This window comes from Monodelphis domestica, chromosome 1 (genome assembly GCF_027887165.1).
Source record: "Monodelphis domestica isolate mMonDom1 chromosome 1, mMonDom1.pri, whole genome shotgun sequence".
Taxonomy (NCBI): Eukaryota; Metazoa; Chordata; class Mammalia; order Didelphimorphia; family Didelphidae; genus Monodelphis; species Monodelphis domestica.
The window spans coordinates 431059542-431077254 of NC_077227.1; the positions used below are offsets into that span (position 1 = coordinate 431059542).

At 37.9% G+C, this 17713-nt stretch overlaps 1 protein-coding gene and 1 long non-coding RNA gene across 15 annotated transcripts in view; one reads left to right on the top strand and one right to left on the bottom strand.

Moving 5' to 3' along the window:
• Window positions 1-8080, bottom strand: part of LOC103103968 (tigger transposable element-derived protein 1-like) — a 71708-nt gene extending 63628 nt beyond the window's left edge. For 11 of the 14 annotated variants that reach the window (XR_008915283.1, XR_458164.3, XR_008915282.1 and 8 more), the window contains exon 1: window positions 7260-7397. The gene's annotated coding sequence lies outside the window, so the exon portion shown is untranslated. Of the gene's footprint in view, window positions 1-7259; window positions 7398-7496; window positions 7592-8037 lie in introns of those variants that run through there. The other 3 variants (XM_056812184.1, XM_007474712.3, XM_056812182.1) reach the window with 2 other exon arrangements.
• On the top strand, window positions 7400-16902 carry LOC130456433 (uncharacterized). Its single transcript, XR_008915284.1, has 2 exons — window positions 7400-7526; window positions 7633-16902. It is a non-coding gene; the product is annotated as an uncharacterized LOC130456433 (long non-coding RNA).
• Window positions 16903-17713: the final 811 nt, after the last annotated feature.

Consider the following 17713-nt stretch of genomic DNA (forward strand, 5'->3'; position numbering starts at 1 on the left):
AAACCACCTCAAGAATAATGAGCTAAAATTATTTGTTATATCTGAAACTGTAGCAGTCCACCCCTAGCTATGGGCAAGGGGAATGGTTGGTATGTGCAGATTGCCTTAAAAGAGCATGCTCAGTCTTGAGCATGCTCAGTATTGCACATGGCTGGGAAGGCCTCTGACCTTTGACCCCAGCTTCTCCCAGGTTCAGCGGGAAAACAGGTTTCTTTGTTCTCACCTGGTTAAGAGAAACCACACCTATGCCTTGTCATTAACCAATGAGAATCATCCCTATGTACTGTGTATATTTGCATATCAAAAACTATATTTAGCCCAGCAAGCTCCACCTCTCTCTCTCTCTTCTCTTTCAGGCTAGCTGATGGCTGTCCTTGCAGGAGCTTGGCCTCTGGCCAAGCTCCATCTCTAATCTTTCTCTATTCATCTCTCTGACCTGTGTGGTATTAAATATGGATCTCTGGACTGGTAAAAGCCTACAGAATGGTCCTTTGATCAGAGCTTGGCTGTGGCTCATTGATAATTAATAAAGACTCATTCTGACCACCTCATATCTCTAATTTGACTCCGTCATCTCCCTCGTGGGATCCAAAACTTCTATCCTGTCTCTATCTTCCTACCTTGTGGCTTCTCTCCCCTCTGAGAGAGCTACAGAAACAGAATCCTTTTTGGTGTTTAAAAGATAAGTTTCCTTTTGAGAAACTATATTTAAGAGGCTACAATATCTGAATAATAGCCTTTCTTTACCACTTTTTAAACTCCTTGTAATCAGGTTTCCACCCATACCATTCTACTAAAACTGCTCTATGTGTAGTCCAAAATGACCTCTGAAGTACTCAATCAAATATTTTTGAACCTCAGAATAAATGCACAATGTATATTCTTTTCTTGTTTCTTTTAAGCAATAGCATTCTCTGGGTTCCCTTGTTCTTTCTCATCCTGTCTCCATCTCCTTATCCTTTTCCTATGCCTTTAAATATTCCCCAATAATGCTCTCTTCTTTCTAACATCCTCTCTCTAAACTTTATATCTCTGCCATGGTTTAGTATGATCCTCCTTTTATAATTCCTCAAAATCTCACTAACTCTCCAGGTTTCAGCTACAGTTTCTATGCAGATTACTTCTTAAATCTCTATCTCTTTCCCTTCCCTTTCTTCTGAGTGCCAGAAATGTATTTCCAACTTCTAAGACCACTAAATTTGAATGTTTCACTAGTGCCTCAAACTCATTCCATCAAATTCCAAACTTAAGACGACTTCCCCTTAAATCTTTTTGTCTTTCAGACTTCACTATTTCTGTCTCTAGCATTGCCATAAACTCATTCTCTGTTTAAATCCCTGGAGTTATTATGGACATTTTCTTTTCCTATATAATCAAATCTATAATTCTGGCATTTTCTAGTTCCATGAAAGATGGTAAAGCTGTCTGAAGATAATGGTGAATCTTAAGATAAGAAGATATCCCATTCTAGATATTCCAGCACAAAAATTTGTAAATCAAAACATAACAGAAAAGATTCAAAGCCTCCCCAAAAGCCCAATTGTCTAGAGCAAAGGAATCTAACATGCAGCACTTGAATAGGTACACATCAAATTCAAATGTAACTGGGGACTTTCAGGTCATGATTGCAAAATCTGGAAAAGACATTTTCTGACCCTATACCCTTTCTTCAAAAAAGAAACTCTGCACCAAAGATAGAGCAATGTCAGTGGGTTTCATGGTCTAGGATAACCTTTTTCAAAAGAAAGTTAAAAAACCCCACAGAAATCATGAACAGATACTCAGTGACCCTAAACTCACTCAATACTTGCACGGAGGCTGCACTATCAGACTCAAGAACCCAATACATAGGGTTAACCCAACCCCTAAGTCCACACCGCATTCCCACCCCACCCCTTGCTGTAAAGAACCCAGATCCTGGTTACAGAAGATTGCTCCAACTCTATAGACAGCACTGCAGTAGCTCTTTAATAGCAAAAACTTGATGAAGGTGCAACCCAATAGTACCAGTACTGCAAAGCTCAGACAACCCCATAGAACCAAAGCAGCAACTCTCTGAACTTGGGTTAGAGAAGTCTAGAAATTAAGTATAGTACTCCACTATGCCTCAGGGAAAAAGCACAATATCCAGCTAGAGCCAGTTCTGAATACTCAAAAGTCACTTGGGGCAGAGTTGTAGGCTGGTGAACTACAAATTGCCTATGTGAAAAAAGACTGAGACACTTTGATATCTAGCTCCTAAGGAAACCACTGTTAGAGGAATCAGAAAGTGAATAGGGAAAAACCAGGTGGGGAAAAAAAAAGACTGAAATTATCAAGGATATCAAGAAGAAGAAAATTTAAAGACCTCAAATATAAGCAGACAAATCAATAGGGAAAAACATTAAGAAAAAAATACAGCCTTCAGATCTAGTAACAAGCTCAGAAATCTAAGAATAAATACTGAAACAAAAGAAAATGATCTAACACTTGATGAGACAGAGGATGAAATGTGAGGAGAACATGGAAACATAACACCCTGTTCCTGGGTAGTTCAAAAAAGATAGTTGTAAGAGTAGAATTTATGACCTACTATAGCAAAAATACTTTGAATAGAAAAACTGAAAACTGTAATAGTACATCTTAGCAAAGAACAAAAGAAAGAATAGATTGGGAGCACAAATATACATAAGTAAAGAACAATATTGAAGTGTCAGGATTGAAAAGTATCTGATAGCAGGGAGTAAAGTATAAAAGGACTGGGGTGGGGAGAGGGTTGGGTGGGAGAAGTAAGTCATGAAGAGTTTTGAACACCAGAGGATTTTGTAGTTGATCATGGAGGTGAAAGGAAGCCATTGAACTTTACTGAATGTGACCTGCACTTTAGGAAAATCACTTTGGCAATTGTTTGGAGAATGGAGTGGGGAAAAGATTTGTGGCCAGCAAACTCATTAGCAACCTATTTATATAGTCCAAGACAAGGAGGTCTGCACCAGGGTGGTGATCAGTGTCAGGGGAAAGAAGGGAGAATACCAGTCCAATGAAACTCATATCTCTTCCCTTCTTTCAACAGACACTACTACCATCATAATCTGAACCCTCACAAATGAGGCAAATCTTTTTACTTCTCTCTAAAATGATTTTTTATCACATTTCCTTTAACTGCTATTTTAAACCTTTTCTTTTTTCAAACCTCCCACACTACCTGGTGCTTCATACCTCTCTAGGGCCTCAATTCATAGTTTCTTTTGAGAATAGAGATAATATAATCTCTTCTACTTTTCTCTATTTCTCAAAATACTTGATATCTTCTATTCTCTCCTTCTTTATTCTCTTTCCCACTCTGATGAAGAGTCTCATCAAGGCTACCCTCCTCTACCAATATACTTGATCTCATCCCCATTAAAAGACCACCCCCCAAATCATTCTTACTTTCTTCAGTTTTCAACCTTTCCTTATTTATTGACCCCTTCCTGCAGCCTAAAAACACAGCCAGATATTCTGCATTAAAAACAAACAAAAAACTACTCTAATTTCAAGCAATTGTCCTTTATTGCTCTTCCCTTTCTTTCAAAGTTAATCTAAGAGAAAAAGTTATCTACTCACCTTGACTACACAATTTCTCTCCTCTGCATTATTTGAAAATATTGACCAGCCTCTTTCGTTTCTGTTGCTCTTTTGCTTCTCTTTCTGTCTAACCACTTCTCATTTTCAGTTTTCTTATAGGATCATTATTCCTAGCACATCCCCTAACTGTGGGTATATCCCAAGACTTTTTCTTGGGTCCTCTTCTTCTCTCTCTCTCTCTCTGACCTCATCAACTCCCAAGTTTTTATTTACCATAACTCAGATCTTTACATCAGCATTGGTCTTTTTCTAGAGCTGCAGTCTCACTACCTACCTATTGAATATTTCAAACTGGATATCCCATAAGCATTTCCAACTCAACATACATATATATATATATTTTTTTAATCTTTATTTATTTATTTATTTATTTTAAAATAAACCCTTACCTTCCATCTTAGAGTCAATATTGTGTATTGGCTCCAAGGCAGAAGAGTGGTAAGGGCTAGGCAATGGGGGTCAAGTGACTTGCCCAAGGTCACACAGCTGGGAAGTGTCTGAGGCCAGATTTGAACCTAGGACCTCCGGTCTCTAGGCCTGGCTCTCAATCCACTGAGCCATCCAGCTGCCCCCTCCAACTCAACATATATTAAAAAAAATAAACAAACTTTGTTATCCATCCCCTAATATTTACCTTTTTTTCAAACTTCTCTATTTCTTTCATGAACATCCTTTGTTACTCATATTTTCATCCTCAGAGCCAGCCATCTTCAATTTCTCTTTCTCCCTCTTATGTCTACATATCCAATCATTTATCAAGTCTTGCCAATTTTATCTCCACCACTTATCAATCAATTTGAGTCTTTGTTAGTCAAGACATGGGAATGAGAGTTCAAGACCCCTGAAGAGACAATCTAGCAGGCTTAAAAGATGGATACAACATATAGAGATCTCTGTGAGGAGTCTCAAATAGTTCAGCTGAGCAACTTCCTATTGTCTCTGGGTTAAAATACCACCTTTTATTTGGGTTTTTGCCCCAACCTATCTTTCCAACCTCAATGGATATTAAGTCTAGTACTAATTTCAGGAAAAGAAACTTTGTATCTCTGTTTCTCACATACAACACTCTACTTCTCTCTCCCTGATTTTGTATTGGCTATCCCACATGCTGAGAATGCACTCCCACCTTACCTCTATCTCACACAACCTCTATTCCTTTAAGATGAAATTCAGGAACCATCTTTTGTAAGAAGTCTTTCCAGATTCATTCAATTGCTAGTGCTCTATCTCCTAAACTATGTTAAATTGACTATTTTATATATTTTTGTATTTATTACCTCTATAGTAATGCTATGCATATTTTTGTATGAACTTGTTTCTCCCATTAGAGTGTAAACTCTTTGAATGCAATGATCCAGAACAATTCAGGGGGATTTATGAGAAAGAATGCTATCCACATTCAGAGGGAAAACTGGGAGTGGAAACCCAGAAGAAAAACAACTGCTTGATCACATGGGTCAATGGGGATATGATTGGGGATATAGACTCTAAATGATCACCCTAGTGCAAACATCAATAATATGAAAATAGGTTTTGATCAAGGACACATGTAAAATCCAGTGGAATTGTGCATTAGTTAAAGGAGGGGGTGGGGAGAGAAAGAACATGATTCTTGTAATCAAAGAAAAATATTCTAAATTGATTAATTAAATAAAAAAAAAGAATGTAAGTTCTTTGAAAATAGAGAACTGCATTCTTTTACCCTCAGAGCCCAATATGGTTATGGCATATTTCTGACATTTAATACTTATTCTCTCTACATATACCATATCTACATCTAGAGATATAGATATGTATTACATACATATTACATACAGCCACCATTCTAGGTTAGACCTTCATCACTTCTCACCTGGACAACTATAGCAGCTTAACCTAATTGTTCTCTCCCCTGTGTCCCATTTTTTAAATTTATTTTCCATATAGCTGCCAAAACTATTTTCCTGAGGTATAGCATCTGAACATGTCATCCCCTAGCTCCACAAATTCAAATGGATCCCCCTTATTTTTAGGTATCAAATACAAACTCCTCCATTTGGTATTTAAAACCTTTCACAAATGGCCCCCATCATTTCTAGCCATACACCATTACTCCTCTTCAAGCACTCTTTAGTCTCCCTTCTCTATGAGCCTTAGGTCAAGCTGTTCCCTATGCATGAATATATTCCATCCACTTCTCTTTCTTTTAGAATTTCTAGTTACCCTTTCAAGCTCATCTTTTCTGTTTGCTCCCAGCTGAAAGTTCCTTCTCCCTCTTCCCTATAAAATACCTTTTATTTATTTTGTATATATTTTAATTTGAACGTGCTATATTTTTCAATAGAATTAAGCATCTTTGGGGAAGGAGTTCTTTCTTTTTTTGGTATCCACAGTACCAATAAAACAGTAATAACAATAACTAGTCTTTAAAAGTTTGCAGTGATTTTATGACTTGTCTTGGGTCCCACAACTTGAATCTGAAGAGAATTCTGATTCCAATTTCCAAATCCTACTTAGCACAGAGTAGGTATTTAACAGATGCTTGACTGATTTCTATTCCACCCCCCCAACGGAAAATGTTCTTTTGTTCAAATTTTCCCAAAGCTCACTGCATCTATCCTTTGTCCTTATCCCATTCAATTTCTCTTTTCACTTTGGCAGCAGTATGGAAGGTTGATTGGATAGGGGAGAAACTTCATTTAGTGGCTCCAATTAGGCTATGATAATAAGCCAGGTGAGAATGAATAGTTGAAAAAGCATTTATTAAATTTTTATCATGTGCAAAATGCTTTAGTGCTGGAGTAGAAAAAGAAAAGATAGTTTCTGAATTAGTGATGGATGTAGAAGGGAAAGAACGGAGACAAAAAATCTTGGCTATGTGGGGGTAGAAGATGATTCCAAAGTAGAACGGGGTGTTAAAGATGACCCTAAGGCTAATAATCTGGATAGCTGGAAAGATGGTGGTAACCCTCGTCAGAAACAGGGTGGGAGAAAGAATAATGAATTTTCTTTTGAAATGTTGAGTTTGATTTAACTAAACCCGAGAGAACCAATGAGAACACTGAGGCTAAGTGACTTGGGTTGAGTGGCAGAATTAATAACGGAGGCTGAATTTGAACCCGGGTCTTCCAGACTCCCAAGCCCCAAAATTCAATCCCTTATGCCACCTAGCTGCCTTGGGATATTCCCACAGCGGGGACTAGATATGGAGAATGAGCTGAAAAAGAGGAAAAAAAAGAGCAGCTGTGGGGATTAAGTGGGGAAAGCAATAGAGAACTTGAAGCTCCCTGAGGACAGGAGTGCATCGTGTCTTTAATGTGTGTATTCAGCTCTGAATATTCGGAATGTAGCCAGTGCTTAACAGAAGCACAGCGAAATAAATATAAGCTATGTGAGTATAAACTAAAAGCTCCCATTTTGCCCTTTTCTTTCCTCTACTCTCCCTGAGACCACGCCCCCAACAATAGCATCCTCCACCTCTCGGCCTCGGGGAGGCAAGGGAAGGAACTCTGCACATGCGCAGGAGGGGAAGCTTGTTAGACCCATCACCTCCCGTTCCTCCCGGGCCCTTGGCGCTGATTCAGCGCTCAAGATCTACCCCTCTCCCCAGATTCTGGCAGTTGGAGCATTCTCCCACATGAGACAGAATGCCAGATATCGGAGACCCTGAATACCTGGGGTTTGACTGGCCTCGAACAAGGAGAAGTTAGAAACGAAGGGTCCTGTCTCTCCACGTGATGGCGAAAGGCTGCGTGCAACCCAACCGTAGGTTCAAGTGCGTCTGCGCTTGTAACCTAAGGTGGGCTTGAGTGCGCCGGCGCAATAGGTTTGGGGGGGGGGGTTTATAAGTATAAAGTCCAGAATGGTCTGGTCTGTACCACTTCTTCTTACCTCCCCCCCAACCCCCTTACCTCAGCTTCCAAGAATTACCCCAATATTAGGTAAGAATTTTTTTTTCAAATTGCCTTAGGCCAGGAAGGCGGCCGCAGCACGTTAGGTTCGATTGAGCCTGCGCAGTAATAGTTTTTGTTTTTGTTTTAACTACAGCATCCACAATACTTCGGGCCGTACCACCTCTTCCACCTCACCCCGACTCCCATTTCTACCCCGCCCCCTGCATCCTGGGCCATCGCCCGTCTTCCGGGTTTTTGCCTAGCTGTTCGTCTTTGATGGCTCTGGAAGAGAGAACGAGCCAGACGACTTTGCACAACTCTGCTTCTTTTAAATCCAATTCTGAGCGAGTCAAGATACCATCTGGTGCTGTCATTAGACCTCTTCGAAAAGAAAGGAGGAACAATAAGGTTTCCAAATATTTTCAGGATGCTCCTTAAGCTTTGTCTTAAATACGTCTGTACCTGTGGTCTGAATTTCTCAGACCCAACCCACTAATCGTGAATCTAAATTTAATCCAGTCTCTTCTATTGACATTAAAAGACAGGGTTTGAATCTCACCCAAACTCCTTCAATTAATCAAGCCTTACAACAGTTTTCCCAGCTCTCCCTGCCACAGTTGTTGGAAGTTCTCCTTTCCCAAGAGGTATATCTCCATGGCAATTGTGGGAGAACCTTGACCATTTTTTCTCTACACTATTAAGTTTCCTGCCATTCTTCACTTTGCTCCGGGTGAAAATGATGGCTTATTTATTTTTTAAATCTTGCTTCTGGGTTTGCTGCACCTCCTGCTTTAGGAGAAGGTGGGAGGGACTGGGTTCAACAGGAGAGAGCTAACCAGTTTGTTTAAGGGTCAGGGACTAGACCTGTGATTTCATTGGAATAGGGAACTCTTTCTACCGAGTTAATTTGGTGTATTTTCTACAATTTATAGTCTGAACTAGTCAAAATGATATGTGACTTGTCCAGAGTCACATAACAAGGATGTGTCCAGAGCACCAGGCTGCCTCAATGATAAAATCATAGATATTTATTACCAAAAGCAGGATATCTTAAAAACTGTAATCTCTTCTTGATTCTAGAACGAGAAGTTAGATAGTTAATAGAAATGGTAACTTGATCAACTTAAGGTAGAGGAACTATTTTGCCTTCTATGATCATAAATTAAGCAGACTGCTGATCTGATGGTAAAGAAATTTTTCTAGAATACTTACCAGGAAGTGAGAGGTTCTCTTTCTGCCTCAAGTCTTTCTCTGACCAAAGGATGATTTGTATAAATCTAATAGTCTATAAGTGTTCAGTGGACTTGATGAAATTACAGAATAAAGGGGAATAGGTAACAATAACAATGTGATCTAAAGTGTACTTCTTATAGAAAATAAATGGCCTATTTACACCTCCTAACTGGACCACTGGCAATCAATGGCAATTGAGTTCCATAACTTTTTTGCTGGCTTCTGCTGGGCAATTCCATAAAAGGCAATTAATGATTGACTGATCCCAGCCATATTCTTTCTGGCCTAGAAAGAAAGTAAATTGGTTCCTATTCCGGTCCTAACTATATAAAGGTCAAAGAAAAGTCTACTTGCTGTTTTCTCCCAGAAGAACAAAGAAGAAGATGAAGAGCAGACTCTTCAGCTATAAAGCTCTCACAGAGAGGTTTTTCTTTTCTTTTTTTTTTAATGTTCATATATTCTTATATCTTGTTAGTTGCAGGATAGAATTAGCATATTTTGTTGTTGTTGTTGCTTTTCTATCTAAAAGTCCTATAGTAAACTTTTATGGAATTGCATTCTGATATTTTTTTGTGTACATCTTCCTTACTTGCATAATGGGGGTCTAATGCACATGCAGACCTGGGCAGTTTGCTAAAACAATGTCAAGATGAAGGACAAGTAGAAAGATTTTTCTAGAATAGTGAGAACTGGAACATGTGAAGACATTCTACATTGGCCTGATACTTTTTCCATTAGATGCTTAACCCAAATTGTCGGCATCTTCAAAATGGTCTGTTAGTTTTTGCCATGGGCTTTATTGCATTCACATTTGAGAGGGAGCAAGGTTATTATACTTAGGATTGGAGAGTTCATAAGATAAAATGAAGAGCCTTAAAGCCTCCTTCCTCATCACCTTGAGTCCACATGGCCTCTGAAAAACAGGTATTTTCATTTTTCAGTTGCATGGAGAGGAGTCACCAATCTAGATATAAGCCATCAGGTTCTAGGAGTTTAGAAATCCAGGCTAGGTGTTGCAGCCAGCCCCAAAACAATGCTCTGAAGACCCAAGTTATGGGACTTAAGCCCCACAGAAGCCAACAAAAATGCCACCTTTGGATGTGAACTTGATGAGACTGATGCTATCTGAGAAATTAGGTAAATTGTTAGGTTTACCTAACACATCTACCTCCACCTAAGATTAAGGTGGAATAATGGAAATTATGCTCCACAGTTTTGGAGAAAATACTTGTACTTTGTTCTGTTTATATCTTTTAATTAAATATTCCCTTGTAAAAGTTATCCAGTATTAAGTAGTTGGATGGAACTGGGGGTACTAGTCACTAACCCCTAACAAATAGGGCAGGGTAAAACATAGGGTGTACTATTTCTTATTTCCGGCCTCTTCAAGTGAAAAGAGGAGCCAAACCTTCCTCTGACTAGATACTTTGTGCCTACCATCTCCTGCTGTGCATTGTGTCCCTTGAGGTAAGATGGCAAAGGACCCGGGAACTATCTGCTCCAAAGCAAAATCTTCTATCTGTGCTAACACAAGACAACTTTCACTTCCTGTTGCCAGACAAATTTCCTAACCTGGATGTGGAGAATATCTGGTGCAAATAGAAGTAAACTTCCCTATGACTTCAGACCTTCCATTTCTTGTTGTGCCTGTCCCCTGAGATTCAACTTCTGTCTCCTACTGTGTCTTTTTCTGCCTAATGTAGAGGGAAGAGAAATAATGAAGTAGGATCTTCTATATGAACATCTTACTATGTGGCCCTTATCTTATATCATCTCCAGCCAGATCTCCAGTTTCTTTGGGGAAGAGAAATGGCATTGTACTCTGTGATGAATATTCTCATTCCTGATCAAACCCTTTGCTTCATGATAATTCTGAACTTCTGTTGGCCATCATCCAAATTCCATTTTCTACTCCCTACCACCCAATTCTTATTCCCATCTTGTTCAACCTTTCCACCCCAAAGTTCCAATCAAATACCATTCACTACTTCCTTTGTGCACTCTGAAATGCCTGTTCTATAGGCAACAAACTTCTTCATCCTTAATTTTTTCTTCTCCCCTTCTTTCCATCAAATACCTATTAATGAATGACTCCCCCTTATCACACAGCCTTCCTGGCCACTTTTTCCAGTATTGATTATACCTTCTTTAATTTTTTTCCACTAATGGTTGAGGCAAAAGAATTGGAATATTCCTGGTTCCCCATTGCCACTTCCAAATTCTCCCCCTAAATCTATCATTCTGTAATCTGTCCTCTTCTGAGATTCATGTAGTTCATATCTACCACCCAATCAAAATGCTAGTAGATATTTTCTATTGGCCACTCCTCTTCCTTCCTTAATGAGCTCAATAACTGGTTCATAATTCTTCTCTCCTCCCATATGCTGAGGAATTTCAACATACATATTAGTTCTCCCTCAAATATCCTAACCTTTAGTTCCTCAACTTATCTATTCTCTATGACCTCCATTCCATCTTAGTCACATACAAGGATGATCATACCCCTGACCTTGCCCTCACCCACAAATATACCACTACCATGTTCAAGACTTCTGAAATCCCCTTATCTAACCACAATCTATTGCCTTTTTTACCCACCCTGCCCCCTATCTTCCCTTACAGGATCCTATACCGCATCCACATCATGATCACTAATCCCTCAACCCCAGTCTCCCTCCCAGGCCATCAGCCTATGTATTAGCCATTTTCTCCTTTTTTTCCTTATCTTGACCCCTTTGTGAACCAGTTGAACTCTACATAGTCGTCTTCTCTTGAATACCTAGCCACTTTGTCATTTTGCCAATTAAAGTCTTAGCCTTGATTGCTCCCATCTCTCTCTACATTTTTACACATGTTGTTAAATAAAAGTGGAAAAAAATCATGCAGCTGTTCTGACTGGGTCCATTACAAATTTGTTACACGAACTCAGTGGAGCCCTTATTGCTGCTAGGAATCTTTTTGTACTTACTATGTCAGCTCACTATCCCACTCTCCACAGTGGTTCTTTGAAAACTTTTCATGTCTCCTCAAATTTCACATAGATCCTCCTGCCTTCTTCATCTCAGCTGGAAACTTTACCTCATATTTTTCTGAAAATATTTAGAGCTCCCTTTCCCCTGCCTCTTCCTCATCTCATATCACTCAGATTTACTCATTATTCTGCCACTATCACCTCCTTCACCCCTGTCTCACATGATGAAGTGGTCTTATTCCTTACAAAAGCTAACCTCATTTATCTACTCAAGTGATCTCCTCCAACAACTGGCTTCTCATCCTCTCTCTATCACTTAATTTCTTCTTTTTTTAAATAACTCTTCTATCTTACTAGCAACTCTAAGACAGAAGGATAAAGGCTAGGCAAAAGTGATTAAGTGACTTTTCCAGATCACAGATCCAGGAAGAGTCTAAGGCCAGATTTGAATTCAGGTCCTCCAGACTCCAGGCCTGGCACACTATTCCCTGGGCAACTTAGCTGCCCCTATCACTTAATGTCAATTCTCTTCTTGTTTACTGGCTTATTTCCTACTACCTAAAAATATGCCTATGTCTTCCGCATCCTCAAAAAACCACCAATAACTTGATCTTTTCATTATCATTATCATCATCTATCTCTTCTGCTCTTTTTGGCAACAGATTGTATATGGGGTGAGAGAGAGATAGGTAGGAGTCTAGAATGTCCCCTAAGTTGTGAGCCTAAGGGACTGGGAGGATGGTGAGCCTTTTATGGTAATAGGGAAGGTGGTGGGGCAAGATTTAAGGAGAAATATAATGAGTTTCCTTCTGGACAAACTGAGTTTAAGCTTCTACTGGATATCCAATATTCTTACAAGATCTTATTGCTTGACATATACTATTATTTGAGTCAATGAACTGGCCTCCTGGCTGTTCCACAAACAAAACATTCCATCTTTCATCTCTTTATTTCCCCCTACTTCCCTAGCTTCTTTAAATCTTAAATAATATATCTTCTATAGGAAGCCTTTTTAATCCCTTGTAATTTTAATGATTTCCCTCTGCTATACTATTTCCTATTTATCTTGAATATACCTAATTTGTACTTTTGTTGTTGTTGTTGTTTATTGTCTCCCTCATTAGATTCTGAGCTCCTCGAGGGCAGGGACTGTCTTTTGTCCTTTTTTGTATCCCCAGTGCTTAGTACAGTGCCTAGTATACAGTTGTTGCTCAGACTGGTAGGGTTTCAAACTAATGACAGAGAAGAGACATTTTTAGCCTTTTAGAGTTTTCTGGGACTTTAGCAGGGGAAATATATCAGACCTTTCACTGAGAGAGTGGGCCCAAGATAACCATTTTACATGCAAGAAAATTAAAAATTTTCTGACTAGCAATTTGGCCTTAGGATTTTCATTTGAGTAACATAATACTCTTTAATATTTTACTTCCTTAACAGAATGGTTTTCTGTTTTCCCCTATATGTCTCAGTTCAACTATTGCTTAACTTTTGGTCAGAAATCCATTTTATGATATATGATGCCAGGCAGGTCTCTCAAGGATTCTACTTTTTCAAATGGAAGATGTGATAAGTGACAATATGGTAAAGAAGCTTTTTGAAACTCACTCTAGAGACCCTACTCATCTCTATAGAATATAAAGTATCATATCAGCTAAAGACTTCTAGGTAAGAGTAGCAACTACTACTTATTAAATTCTGTGCGATATTGAGACCTTTCTCTCAACTTCTACCAGCAACTCATCATTTTTGGCCTTTTCCTCTGAATTCTCAATAATTTGAAGATCTTTATCCTGTCTTCTCCATCTCAGTGTTTTCTTCTTCAAAATAAGCACCCTTATTTCCTTCAACATTGTCTCATATGTCATAGCCTTCAGTCCTCTCATTATCCTGGTCAGTCTTCTTTAGGTGCTAATCAACCAGAAAACCAGTCACTCTTCTGAGGCTAGTAATACAAAGAAAGGCAAAGGGCAAATCCCTTTTTCTCAAGAAGCCACAGTCTTGAGTTGACACCATGCAAACAACTACATACAAACAAAATACATATAGGAAAATTGGAAATGATCAAGGGAAGGTACTAGAGTTCCTGAGAATCAGGAAAATCTCCCTATAGAAGGCCATATTTTATCTGGGACTTCAAAGAAGTCAGGGAAGCCAGGAGGAAGAGATAAAGGAAAGCATTCTGGGCATGAGCACTCAGAGAAAATGTCTGGAGTAAGGAGATGGAGCATATTGTATGTGGAAGGAATAGCAAGAAGGCCAGTAACATTGTATTGCAGAATGTGTGTATATGGGAGGGGAGAAAGAGGGAAAGGGGGGTTGTTGGTAAAGTGTAAAGTGAAAGATGAGAGAGCAGGCTGTGAAGAGCTTTGAGGACCAAACAAAGGATTTTATATATGATCCTGTAGGGAGCACCTAGAGGGAGCACCTAGAGTTTAATGTGTATGTGTATTTGTGAAGGGAGAGGGTGATATGATCAGACCTTTAGTTTAGGAAGGTCTTTTAATTTTGCTTTAGTAATTGATATGAACCTGGAGTGGAAGAGGGAGAGAGAAACGTGGTCCACAGATCAACCAGTAGGTATTGGCAACAATCCAGGCCTGAGATGATGAGGACCTATACCAGGGTGATCTTAGTGTCAGAGAACAGTAGGGGTCATATGCAAGATTTTTTTTCAATGTCCTTTGTAAAATATGATTTCCTGAATTTAACATTGTCCTGAGGATGTGGCCTGACTAGGGCAGAATATAGTAGGCCAGTCTCATTTTTCATTCTATCTGTTTTGAATGTATATATGCCTGTATTTTCAGAGAAACCATATACTAATGTTCTGAATACACTCTAAAATTTCAGTGGCTTTTTTGACAGCAATTCTGTATCGTCAGTGTCTATTTAGCTTGTAGTATATGAAAACTATATAATTTATTTTCACATAAATTCTTGTCTAATTATGACTCTTCTATCACATTCTTGTAATGTTGATTAAATTTAGGTTAAGGAATTTACATTTATCCCTAATAAATGTTGTTATTCTTTCATTGTTGTAATATTATTAAATTCAGTCTATTGTCCTAGCCTATTGAGATCTTTTTTGGATATTGGTTGCCATTCATTCATTTCTAGTTTTGTGTCATGACAAGTATCTCATCTAACATTACACTTATGTGTTTGATAAAAATATTGAATGGCTCTGTGGTATGATATTCTATTAGAGAACTTGGTACAGGTTCATTTGTTACAGGTTAACTCTTTTATTCCTTTATCCATTCAACCAGAAGTCATTTATTTAAATCTACCAAGTATAAGGTACTAGTTAAGATACATTATCATTATTCACTACTTCTTAGATTAGGTTATTCAACTTGATCCCATGAAAACAACATCTTAGTCAATTACTTTATGATAGACCCTATTCTAGATGCTGAACAATACTATCATCCAGCCTATATCTCTTCATCTTCTCCTCATGGATAGTAAGACAGACTTTGTGAAATGCCCTAATCCAGGGGTGTCGTGTTCTCTTTGTCAATATAGCAGGATTTAGGTGAGGCAGAGCCCGAAGGATGAATAATTGTATCCTACTATGAGTGGGAAAAAAATTCCATTTTTATTCTTTCATCTCAGTCCTAATGTGGAGTACCAGGTCATCTCCCTAGTTTCCTCAGATCCTCAGAAACAGTAGAAGCAGTCAATAAAGAAGGGGTTACATACAGCTTGAAAAAGGTACTGGCACTTCCTGGCATATTATCTCTTATCTCTGACCCAGCAGGGACATCAGAACTCATATTCTTCATTAGCTTCATTAGGAGGAATGGTTTTCCAGGTTTAGCTCCCTCAAAGAACTGATCCTGACCCCATGGCCACTAAAAATTTCAGCCAAGGCTCCTGAAGTGCCTTATTAGTAACTTTTTCAAAGTGAGAGACTCTCACTGTTCATTAGCACAAATAGTTTGTCTTGCAATGCAAGCAGTAGTTGAAAAAGAGATATCAAGAAGAAGTGATTCAGAGAAGTACAAGTAAGATCAAATCAAAATGTTAAGAATACTTATTAAGTGCCTATTATATGCTAGACACTGTTTAAATTTATTCTGAGAATTCTTGTCTCATTTAGAGCCCAGTAAGGGTGATCCTATTCAGCCTAAGCCTGTAGTTAGTAGTTAAAGCCCCTGAGAGTCTCCCCAATTCCCCTCTAGTTACAGCCAAGATTCCTACCATATCCTTAGGAGTTTCCCAACCTCTTGCTCCCAATGCCTAGAGACTTTGTTCTGAGTATCCCAAACCTAAATGATTGTTCAGGCTATCTAATGGATTACCTCTTTTATTGCCTTTTAAAAAAAGCTGTAGATTTTATTTATCAATGCAATGGAGTTCTTAGATGTCAGTTTTGTTAACCTCTTCTTTGACTTTAAGACTTTTTATTCTAGTGTTTAATTGGGATTTTTTACATTTGTTGTTTTTCTAGATTGAAAAAAATTTAAATTATATATTCCAATCACAGATCTATTTTGTTTCTTTTTGGTTGATAAAAGCATTTAGAAATTCAATTTTTCCCCTAGGGATTTCTTTAGCTTATTCCCAAAGTTTCAGCATGTTGCTTAATTATTGTCATTTTATTTCAGAAAATTCTCTTGTGTTTCTATGATTTGTTCTTTGATCTACCAGGTTTTTAGTTAGTCAGGAAATAAACATTATGTGCCAGGAATTATGCTAAACAGTGGGAATTAAATTGTTCTCCAATTAATTGTTTGTTCTTTCTTCAAAGGAACTCTATTAAATATATATATTTTTGTTAATTTGTGAGGACATATGTCATATTTCTGCTTTTCTAAGGTTTTATGCCCTATGTACTTGGCCACTTTTTATAAATATTCACAGCCTAGCTGATAAATATGCATATTTCAATTCCATTTTGCATTCACCAGAGATCTATCACTTCTAATTTTTCTAAAATTCTATTCATGTCCTTAACTTTACTATTTGTCTCTTTGTTAGAATTATCTAGGTCTGGAAGGAATACCCTCAGATCCCTGATTACTATAGTATTGCTTTCTATTTTTAACTATAAATCAATTAAAATTTCCTTTAAATATTTAGATTTTGTGCCATTCAGTTATATATATTTTCTAAATTATATAAGACATAATAAGAACATGTTATATATGCATATGTATATGTATACACACACATATATGTGGTATAATATATGACATTAATTATCTGTGGTACCTTTTGGCACAATGTAATTTCTCTATTGCTTTTAATTGTTACCTTTTCGGGGATCCTGATGGCTAAATTATTTAGTTTACCTGAAACATAATACATTTTTGCTACATCCTTTAATCTTAACTTTGTTTCAAATGGGCTTTTTGTAAATGATATTGTTGAATTCTGTTTTCTAATCCATTCTATTCTTCATTTTGTGAGTGAGTTCATGTCATTTGTGTTCATAGTAAATTGTTTCCCCTACCCCCCCATATCAAATTCTTGTACCTTTTCCTCTCTTTGCCTTCAATCTCTTTGCCAAAAAAAAAAAAAAAGATTAGTGAGGGTGGAGCTTGTTGAACACTAGTGATTTATATTTGATGCAATCAGTTTCCATTCTACTCCTCTTCTACTTTCCCCACCCAGTTCCTGATTAGAGGATATTAGCCTTTTCTTTATTTATTTAATTTTACTCCCTACCCTCTCATGATTCAACTTCTGAAATAGGAGCGTATATAGCTTTGGATTAATACATCTTTGTTGTTACTCTAATTGCTTATTGCATTTATTTTATTTTATTAAAAAAATTTTTTTAACCCTTACCTTCTGTCTTGGAATCCAATATTTGGATTCCAAAACAGAAGACAGGTAAGGGCTAGGCAAAGGGGGTCAAGTGTCTGAGGCCAGATTGGAACCTAGGACCTCCCATCTTTAGGCCTGGTTCTCAATTCACTGAGCTACCCAGCTGCCCCACATTTATTTTATTTCTATACCAAATTATTTTGCATTTCTATATGTCTTTTCAACATTCTTATTTCTATTTCAGATGTAA